This window comes from Astyanax mexicanus, chromosome 1 (assembly GCF_023375975.1).
Source record: "Astyanax mexicanus isolate ESR-SI-001 chromosome 1, AstMex3_surface, whole genome shotgun sequence".
In the NCBI taxonomy this organism is placed as follows: Eukaryota; Metazoa; Chordata; class Actinopteri; order Characiformes; family Acestrorhamphidae; genus Astyanax; species Astyanax mexicanus.
In genome coordinates, this window is record NC_064408.1 from 89,753,900 (window position 1) to 89,765,377 (window position 11,478).

The following is an 11,478-nucleotide window of genomic DNA, read 5'->3' on the forward strand; positions in this document are numbered from 1 at the left end:
TATATAACATTAGAATAAACTCAAATAAACATAAAGTCAGTGATCAGTGAGAGTGTTTACCTGTAATAAACTCTATATAACATTAGAATAAACCTAAATAAACGTAAAGTCAGTGATCAGTGAGAGTGTTTACCTGTAATAAACTCTATAAAACATTAGAATAAACTCAAATAAACATAAAGTCAGTGATCAGTGAGAGTGTTTACCTGTAATAAACTCTATATAACATTAGAATAAACCCAAATAAACATAAAGTCAGTGATCAGTGAGAGTGTTTACCTGTAATAAACTCTATATAACATTAGAATAAACCCAAATAAACGTAAAGTCAGTGATCAGTGAGAGTGTTTACCTGTAATAAACTCTATATAACATTAGAATAAACCCAAATAAACATAAAATCAGTGATCAGTGAGAGTGTTTACCTGTTATAAACTCTATATAACATTAGAATAAACCCAAATAAACATAAAGTCAGTGATCAGTGAGAGTGTTTACCTGTAATAAACTCTATATAACATTAGAATAAACCCAAATAATCAGCTGTTTAATCTGTTTGATATTATCTAGATGGATTAATAAACTAAATCACTTATCATTCCGTTTTGATTTATAATGTATGGTTCAGTTATGCTGTATGTAAAGCACAGATATTGAAGACACAATCACTGTTTTTGGTTCTGTACTGGGCTGCGATTTTATAATCGTAAAAGCAGGGAGTTCACAGAGCACCTGCAGGGAGGACTGATGCTGTACATCTTCATTAAGTAGAGAAAATAAAACACTCCAATTTCTTTATAATGTTAGTGATTTCACTGTACAAACACAACATTAATGCAGCATTAAAAGGATTTTTACTGGCAGTAGATGACGTGCACTTGAAGTATTATGCTGCTCTCTTTACACAAGTCGTCAGGTTAATGAGCTCCAATGTTTTTTTTTTCTCATGGCATTTTATAATGCAATCCAATCTGATACTCTAGCACTGAAGAGCTTTGTTTTTTATACCTTAAGCACCATTCTTTGATTTTAGTATTGTGTTTAAACTGTCTTGTGAGGATGGGTGGTTGATGCTGTTATAGTAACTGATGTGAGAGACATCTAAATCTAAATAAATACATAAAGAACATACTAGAAGTATACATCCTTTACATACATCAAAAAGTAGAACATATTTTTTAAAATATTTTTTATCTAGTTAATGCTGTTATATATTAAAAGCAGTTAAGAGCAAAAAGTATCCAAACAGGCCTAAGCAGTTTAATTTGGGAATATTACTTTTAACATTTTTATAACGCTGGGAAAAGTTATAACTTTTTGATGCAAACCATTATTACGACATATGTTTTCAGAAAACTTCTAGAACAACATGTCTGTAATGTTACAGGCTAAACTTCCTGGAACCTTTTCAAAACATTGCTAAATTTTCTTTTATCGATCTCTGTTAGCTGGTCCTTGACTGGTCAGGGACATTACGGCCAGCTGGCTGATGTTTTTACGAACATCTTCAACACCTCCTTTAAGACCACCCTGTGCCAAAAAAGCCTTTAGTAATAGATAATAGATAATAAGAACCATTTTTACAGTATGTGGCTTGGCCTTATCTAGATATAGACCTTAAGCTGAAGAGTTGCAAAGTTCCCAGGTGTAAATGGGGTAACTCTTACATACAGTAGCTCTACCACCCTGTACATTTTCTCAGACAACCCTGCAGGCATGTAACAGTATTAGACATTATACTGATGTAAAATTGTTGTCATCTGTCGTTATTACCAACATGGTGGCCAGCTGGTAATGTTTGCTGTTAAATACTGTATTAACTAATTGTTTTTCTACCTCAGTAACTGCTAGTGATGTCAAACTCATGTTTGAACTGAATTGATTTACCGTAGTTGAATTACAGTGTTTTGATACACTCCGTATCAAATCGGTAAAAGCTCTAATGACTGTCACAAAACAGGTATTGTTATGTCAGACAGTTTCTAAGCATTGCAAATGTTTTTACACATTTTGGTTTGCGCCAAACTGCAAGCAGCTGAACTGAGATCAGTTTTTTTATCCCCAAAGGTTTCTAAATGAGAGTTGAAAAATCTGTTCTCTGATTTTAAAACTGTGACACATGACAACACTGACACATTTTAAAATATGCAAAGCCTTTTTGTGGAGAAAAATCTCACACACCCTGCATTGCTCTATTATTTATTAATCATAATTTGTCAAACCTTTAGCATTTGTGAAATTAAAAGATCTCAAAAAAGACCTAGGTCTGATCTTTGGGATCATTTTAAACTTAAAACAGGTAAACGAGTAAAAGTGCCTGATTACCAACCAGATGTCACTGTGGTTGGTAGATTTTGCCATCACTAGTAACTGCTGGTTTTATGTATACTACATGTTTAAGTATACCATACCTTTGCACTAGTCACAAATTCAGTACTCAGTGCCATGTTGTACCATAATCTAGAAGGAATGTGATTTTAATTCAGTGTGTAACTGTATATGGTCCAGATAAATAAATAAATATATATATATATATATTTATAATACACCACTGCCATGACTTAACAATAGGTGCTGAATGTCTGTAAGAGTCATTTGTTATCTTGGAGCTGGAATGCAGGATGACTCAGTGACAGCATGTCAGTTACTAACAGCTCTACATTTTGTTTTGTCTGCAATGAAGAACTACAACAGTTTCCTCAAAAACCCACATAACCCCCACCAACACCCCCCCCGCCCCCCCCCCCCCCCCAAGCCTTATCTCAGCCATTTCCATCAGTGTTTCCTGTAAAAGGCGGTCAGCACCGGGGCAAAGGAGCGAAAAGTCTTGCCACAATTTGTCCAGACACAATAAACACAGTGAGTACAGGCGCACACGTGGCTGTTTCCTATTACAGCTTCAAAGTCTGCATAAAGCCTGATTAATGTGTGTTTGTGAGGCAGCGTGTCTTTCATTATTATGGTCCGACTCGAACACAGATACATTAGCGACGAGAGTAATCTGTAAACGTCCCAACCACTTCAGCTCTGACGGCCGGGGGGCTTTGCCTCATAGCTGGAGAATTCTGCAGGACGGGGAGGGCGAAGCGAGCGTTCGGTGGGAAAAGCTCCTCTAATCACGAAACAAGCGCTAAAAAATGAACACCGGCAGTGACAGATTGGCAAAGGAGTAAATTTTAATTAAAACTTTGTTTCTGATCAGCGAGTGGCATAGTGTTCCTCCAGGAGTTCTCTAAATAAAGTCCACATGCGGCGGGCAGTGCGTAATCACACACTGTGTTTTCTTATGTCTGCAGATCCAGCTGGCACGCTTTAATCTGCAGGGTTATAAAGCAGGGCTGGATCTGGAGAAAAAGGCAAATAAATGCAGGAGCAGAATGTGACGACGCAGGATGGAGGACAGATCGGACGTTTTTATCAGCCGGAGGAAGGCCAAGACAGACCGGATGGAAAACTACACTGCTACATTGAATTTACTTCATTCAGTATTTCCATGTGAATAAATTACAAGGGATAGACACAAAAAGATCAATGCAAACTGTTGCCTTTAGTAAAAGACTTTATTACAGTGTACGTGCATCTGTGTGACTCAAATGCTGGCTTGAGTTTTCAGGCCTTTTCTACAAATGTCCAAAACTACAAAGCTGTGAATTATGAAGCTCAATATGTTGGGAAAAAGCCTGTAATTGTAGTCTAAATGCAGATGGTGCCTGTGGCAGTGCAACTGTCAAATCAAAAATACTAATGTACAAATTTCTGTGCAGGTTTATTTTAGCAGGGCTACAGTTCAGGCGTGATTAGGTTATGACTACTGTGTTCATTAATGACCACACAGCTTTAGCTTTGGTCAGAAGGCCAATTTGAGCTAGTAATGTATTATTTCAGGCTTGTTTGGATGTTAAATCTTGGTCTAATAAATCTCATATGAGAACAATGTGGATTTCTGAAAACAATAAACTTTTACAGGAAAGATGAAGAGAAATTATAGTTAATGTGAAGAATGAGGCCACAGAGTGCTGCTCAGGTCAAAATCTTATGTGGTATGAGAGAGAGAGAGACACGCAACAGTGCAATGACCAGCATAAGGACTGGGGGCAGTTCTCCTAATTTAGTAAATCAATAGGATTTTTTTTGCGTTCATTTCCACCATGTGTTCCTCATTAATGATGAACTGATATTTTTTTATATTGTTTTCCTTTTAACTTTATATATGCACTGGGCCCTTAATAAAGGAGAAAATAATAAACTACATTAGTTACATATTCATCTTTGAATCTTACTGTTGCTGTAATAAGAAGTTATTTTATGTAATGTATATGTATTCTCCACTCACTGGGCACTTCATTAGAAACACCTACCTCAGGGAAACAGAAGATGCAGGCGAGGACTATACAGTACTAAGAAAAGACAGAGGCAGCAGAATTTAGGCATGCAGTGTGTCACTCAACAATTTTATCATACCTGAGCAGATATGGACCGTGTAACACCTTAAACACACATAAAACCCACACCTATCAGGAAGTGAATTTAAGTTTAAGTGTCAAATGAAAAGCACCTGCCCAACTCAAACAGCCATGTACACATTAGAGGAGGACGCTGACAGACGCAGTTTCACAGAAACTGAAAGAATGATATAGCTTAAAGTTAATAGCCTAGAACTAGATATCAGACTTGCCAGATATCTTGTATTGCTGTGAGGGTCACGGAGCTGCAGACCTAAACTGAACTGATACCCTAGCCTACTATATATTGTAAATGATTGGTGGGATGTCTCTGATTGCGTTTAGTGACAAGAGCATTGTTGAGGTCAGGATGTGATTGTCTATGATTCTGACAACAATCACACCACATTTTATTACTAAAAATAGAGCTTATGAAAAATGGCTCGTGTGTGATTTTATGATTTTAACATCTTGTGGGTATACAGTATTCTACTGCTTTGTTCTCCTTCATGACTTATCTCTAACTCCCTTTTTCATCTGTTCTTTTAACTTTGTGAAATTGGATTAATTTCAGACTTTAGCGTTGAGGCTTCACACCAGATCTAGTTTACCGTTTGCAAGATTTTCATGACTTAGAAGAACATAAATTTTATTGTTTTAAACCTTCAAACCTTCAAAAATATGTGTTTATGTGTTCACTTTGTACAATCTGACCAACATGCTGTGAGCATCACTTACACTGTGTGTGAAATGCAATCCCACACAGATTTTGTAGAACAGATTACATTAAATGTACAGTACAGGCCAAAAGTTTGGACACACCTTCTCATTCAATGCGTTTTCTTTATTTTCATGACTATTTATATTGTAGATTCACACTGAAGGCATCAAAACTATGAATGAACACATGTGGAATTTTATGTACTTAATAAACAATGACCTGGCCTCCACGGTGACCGGACCTGAACCCCATCCAGATGGTTTGGGGTGAGCCGGAGTGAAGGCAAAGGGGCAACAAGTGCTAAACACCTCTGGGAACTCCTTCAAGACTGTTGAAAAACCATTTCAGGTGACCCTACCTCTTGAAGCTCATTGAGAGAATGCCAAGAGTGTGCAAAGCAGTAATCAGAGCAAAGGGTGACTATTTTGAAGAAACTAGAATATATATTTTTTAGATATATAATTCTATATTCTATATATTTAGATATATAGAATATATATTTTTTCTTATTTCACCTTTTTTTGTTAAGTACATAACTCCATTTGTGTTCATTCATAGTTTTGATGCCTTCAGTGAGAATCTACAATGTAAATAGTCATGAAAATAAAGAAAACGCATTGAAAAAGAGAATGTGTTTTAAATGTTTTGCCCTGTACTGTATGACAATTTAGTTTAGTGAGTAGATCATTTTGCTTGTGAAACCTGTATGTTTGCATGTTTTCTTTTCTTCTTCTTTTTTTATTTTTAGGCAAGTAATCAAGATTTTGTACATCAGATGGGATGCTGAATCAAAGCTCACTTAATCAGGCACTTCTATTCTCACTTTAAATGATAGCCACTGATGCTATAATTTAGCCAAAATATCAAACATAGTGTCTACTGTGCAAACTGTAAAACTATTACTATTGAGTTTAAATACTCCTGACATAACCCAGCCCTACAGTCAACATCACTACAGTACATACTAAGGATGTATCTGAGTATAAACGCACTTTATAAATTAACAAATAATCTAACGTGTTTTAAACAGATATTTACAAGCATAGACACCACTAGAAAGCATGAAAGTAGCTGTTTTTTGGATAGCTCTCAGTTTTTGATGGTAGTGTTTAAACTTTAAGACAGACACAAACTCCTTATTCAACAAAAATGCTACTTAATTCAATTGTATTTAAATTTAATTTATATAGTGTTTTTTACAACAAAGCAGCTATACAGAGAAAATAACTGTCCTCATTTACTGTACTTGCAGAGTTATTGATAGGGGTGGGACAAAATATTTATATCGCTTTTCGTGATGATACATTGTTTATACATGGCATCAAATACTTATATTTTCATTGAAACATAGGTGCTCTAAACTTCCTAAGACTTACTCCCTGTGAATTGGATCAATATATTGGTTGCTAAATTCTGTGAAAGTGACACCAATAAACACAAATTTCCTGGTATTTTCTTATTTAGAAGTATTTTATCTTCTTCAGTATCACAGATGCTGCTGTATATTGAGTATTGCCGAATTACAGTATCGTGATATCATTGTTATCGTGTGCTTCCCATCCCTAGCTTTTATCAGGTGGAATCAGGGAGAGTGCATTGTGAGGTGGAGAGAGAAAGAATGCAAAATAATGTACATAAAAAAGGAGATACAGGAGAAAGTGAGAGAAACAAGATGGTGAGATGTGGGAACACAATAGAAAGAGGTAAAGAAGGAGAGAGATCAGTGTAGAAAATTTGCGAGAAAGAGAAGAAACAGGAGAGAGAGAGAAACACACACAGTGTAAGAGAGAAAAAAGGAAGCAGGTTGATTAAGCTGGATATTCAGGTTGTTTCTGTGTTTTCTCTCTGATGTCATTTGCCTGTTTCCTAAAGACCTGTGGTCATGGAAGTCGTCAGAGCTTTTTGTTTGGAGTTTACAGTGGGGTTCTGAGATTAATCACCTCTTTAACCAGCGTGATGAATACTGACTGTCACCGCCAGGCTGGTTACAGGTTGGCTGGATGATGAACTGAGAAACCAGGCTGGATGTTTTTCTCTTTCTGAGTCGAAAGCCAGGCATATTTTTCTTCATCTACGGATCTCAGCCGTTTACTTTATGAAGGTTAAGCAATAGTTCTTTGAAAGCCCTCCAGATTCCCAACTTTAAACCAGATTGTAGAGATAAACTGCAGTTACAAGAAGCAACAAGGCTAACAAGAAGCCTACACCCTACCAATTAGCACTGGAGATAATCACAGGCTACATGGCACACCTAAAGCATCAAAACATACCTCAGCAAAGCACAGTAAGCTTCTACCTTCATTATTCCACATTAAATTAACTATAGATGTACTAAATGACAGCAAGCTTGTAAAAAATTGCTACAACAGTCCAATTTCAAAACAATGAAGAGAGTTCTCTGCCTTTTCCTCAGAACTAAGGCTTATGCAGGTGGCCGGGTTAAGGACGATAAACCTATATACCGTATTTACCGTACTATAAGGCGCACTTAAAAGCCTTTAATTTTCCCCAAAATTGTCAGTGTGCCTTATAATCTGGTGCATCTTATGTAGGAATTTTACCGGTCAGGTATTAAGGAGCAGTAAAGCCACTCCGCTGAAGTCCAGTGTTATAAGGGTGAGTTTTCACTGAAGTTTCTCCAGCACTAAGGCTGGGTGCAACAGCATTAGCATTAGTTGCTAACTGCAGCGCTAGCTCCTTTGCTGTTCAGGGGCGAGTATATTGGACTGTTGTCTGCCTCTTTGCCGTGTTAAAACAAGCTATGTGGGACAAATCGCTAGCTGATAACACCCTGTGATAGCTGAACACTCAGGGCACCTCAGTGTAAAGATAGGAGGCATTTAAGTCCCGCTATCGCTAATGCTGCTGCACCCAGCCTTAGTGCTGAAGAAATTTCACAGAAAACTCACCCTTGGACAAAATATTGGAAATCTTAGCTTACTGTAATTAAACAAATGTTCTTTATTCACCCAAATAAATGTTTTTTAGCAGAGAAATCTGTGTAGATGCAGCGCTCGTTTGACGTTTGACTGAAAGAAACTGTACTGTACTGTTACTACTTTACAGACCCAGATTACACACTGAGTCTAGAAGGCAATTTATCAGAACAATCATCCTGCTTCTCTCAGTCCATGAGGAAACCCCTCTCAAGTGTATATCTTGAAATATCTTGAAAAACATAACTGAGGCATTTCTAGCAGTCAACAATCTCTCACCTAGAAGTATACTACCCAAAACTAGAGCACTAGAGACTCTTTTATGCCCTCTTGTGGTGAGACCCAGTATCACACCTGTAATAATTTCTGTCTGCATGCTGAGTTTTACAGCAATGCGGTGTGTGTTACTTTTGTGCTTAGTGAGTTTATATGTTTCTGAGCATTAACACTCAATTCAGCATCCAGTATTTTACACTAGTAGCTTTCAGCAGCTTAGCCAATCAAATGTAGACTGAGGAGAGATGATTCTGCTGCTCTGGTACTATTTCCTTAGAAATAAAGTAATCAAATCAAAGGAAACATGCAGTTTATTTAAAGCACTGGGACTCTCTGTATATCTAGATGCTTTTACTGTCAATTTTTATTATTTTTTTCAAAGTGGATGGATTTTTTTATTAGAACCCAAGACTCATTCTGAGATTTTCAGTCCACTTTGATTTACAGAGAGTGTTGGTCATTTATATGCATGAGCTCATGAACATAAGGACTTTAATTGTCTCTTACTGAAGACACATAAAAAGTGTGCACTATTGTATAGTCAGTGCCGTGCTGAGCACTGACACAGTGACTTTATGAAAAAGGAATATGGATATGGAATGGAAGGCATTTTCCGTGTAGGGGGTGATTTATGTCTTTTTTTATGACCAGGGAAGAGGAGTGGGTAGTTGGGTGGCATCCCCCCTACACCCAATCCCCCTTCAGATCAAGCCCTGGTTGTAACCCCTGCCCCCAGGGAGTGAAACTCAAGGTTTGGCACAAGAACGAATCATTCAGAACCGCCATCCTGGCGCCGCGTCTGAATGCTACTGCGCTCAGCTCTGCACTGAGCTTCTGTTCATGTTTAAAGATAACACTGAATCATACAGTGATAGAATCCATATACACAACTCTATTAGAGATTAGTTAATAGTTTCACACAGTCTGAGAGAGACGATACAGAAGTCTTATTCTAGTTTTTTATTCCACCCTAAATTTCATTCTGGCACCTGAGACATGGCTTAAGGGAAACTTGTGATGATTCAGGTGTGCAGTCATTTAAAAGGAACAAAATATATGACAACAGTTAAGTTCTTAAAGAATAAAGTCTTTAAATAACTTTAATACTAAAAGAATAAAGCCACAATTTAAGGAATATAATTGTAGAAAAACTTAGTACCGAAGGATTAAACTACCACATTTTTGTATTATAGGACAAAACTGCCCAACACACAATTTTCATATATTTTTTTTTAATACCAAACAATAAAAGGCACATTTAGGCAAAAAGTTTAATTAATTAAACTAATGTTTAATTTTAATGGCATAAAATAATAAACTTTAGTTCCATTTGGAACGAAGGTTGGATGGAAAATAGTACTAAAGTTTAATATTAAACAAATAAAGTACTGATATTTGGTACTGAAAAATAAAATATTAAATGCTGTATTACAGCAACTAAAAGGAACATTTAAACTTTAACATAAAACACTACTTTAGTTCTTTTTCTACTTAGCTACACAGGACAAAATGTTTGTGAACATTGTAAAGTACTAAACAACAAAATCAACAAAAAGTATTTTCGGTGGAATGGAAATTGTAAATAAGTTTGGAATAATAATTGGAATAAAATATTAAAATACATGTAATAAAATGCAAATATATTCAGTACTATGAAATAAAGTATTATTGGTGGTACAAGCAATAAAGAGTTTAACTTTGGTACTGACAAATAAAAAGAAACATTTAAGCTAGAACAGAAATTATTAACAATATTTATTTCTAAAACTAAAATAGTAAACTTCAGTACTCAAAGATTAAAAGGACCACTTAAGCTAGAATGGAAAACAATATAAACAATATAACATTTTTCTTGGGACAGAAAGTACTGTAGTTAAAAGCTAAAACTGTGAACTTTAGGTGAAATGTGAAATAGTAATAATTAAAAAGATTAAAATCAATAAAGAAATAAAGTAGTAGTTAAGTTCTTAAAGTATTAAGAAGCATTAAAATTTATGAAATAAAATACAAAAGTACAAATGTTTATTACTAAAGGAATAGTATTTATCAAAGTATTTATCTTTGATGCAAATGAAATGTTAATTACTAGCACAAATAAAAAAAAACATAAAAAGTAATAAATGGTACTAAACTTTAATAGCTACTAAATAATTAAAGTATCAAAGTGTAAAACTAAAAGTATAAGCTAGTAAAGAAGTGGAGTAAGTCCCATAGCTGAGGACAGTAGCTGCATCTGGAGGCATGAGTTGTATCTGAAGTTCAGCCCATGTTTATAGACACCAATGAGGCATAAATGGACATAAAGCACATAAACCAGTCTATTAGAGATTACCCAACAACTTCAGACAGATTGAGAGGAGTGTGTGATGACTTAGGCATGCAGTTAGCACCATGCTAATTGGTGACTAAGAGCTTCAGTTACGTCTGAGCTACATTAGCTTTATAGTTCAGCGAGTGTGTCTCTGATGGTCTAGAATGAGCGTAAACACTGAGTAATGATAAAGCTGTGTGTGTGTGACAGGGCTTTGATGCTGGCTCGTGTGAAATTTGTTCTACATTAAACCAGCGCTAATCTGATTATGGACTATGATCCGTCCGGCCTACTGTACAAACTGTAAAAACCAGCAGCAGTTTTAAACTCGATCCTGCAGCCGAAACCCAAGACACGCAGTAAAACATTAAAGCTGCTTTGATCACATATTAGCCCATCTGCACAGGCGAGAGAGACAGAACACGGCCTTTAGACGGCCGAGCTGGACGCAGTGTGTGTGTGTGTGTTACTGTACTGTGGTACATCTCACACTGTGAATGACAGTGGTGTCGATCTGTGACAGAACCCTCAGAATTTCACCTTAAACACACATCGATCTCCTTCAGTCATGGTTCTCAAAGTGGGTTTTGTGGACTTGTGCATTTTATTTTTGAGCCAATATAAACTTTAACATGAGCCAAAAGAAACACTGGCAACTACAACAACGTCACAGTGCTCATCACAATGTCCTTCAACTATAGCAGCTAAACATGCAGGTAAAGTTAAAATATGCAGGTAAAATAACTCAATAAGGGTCCTAAACAGTTAGATTATTTATTAGTAATTCATAGT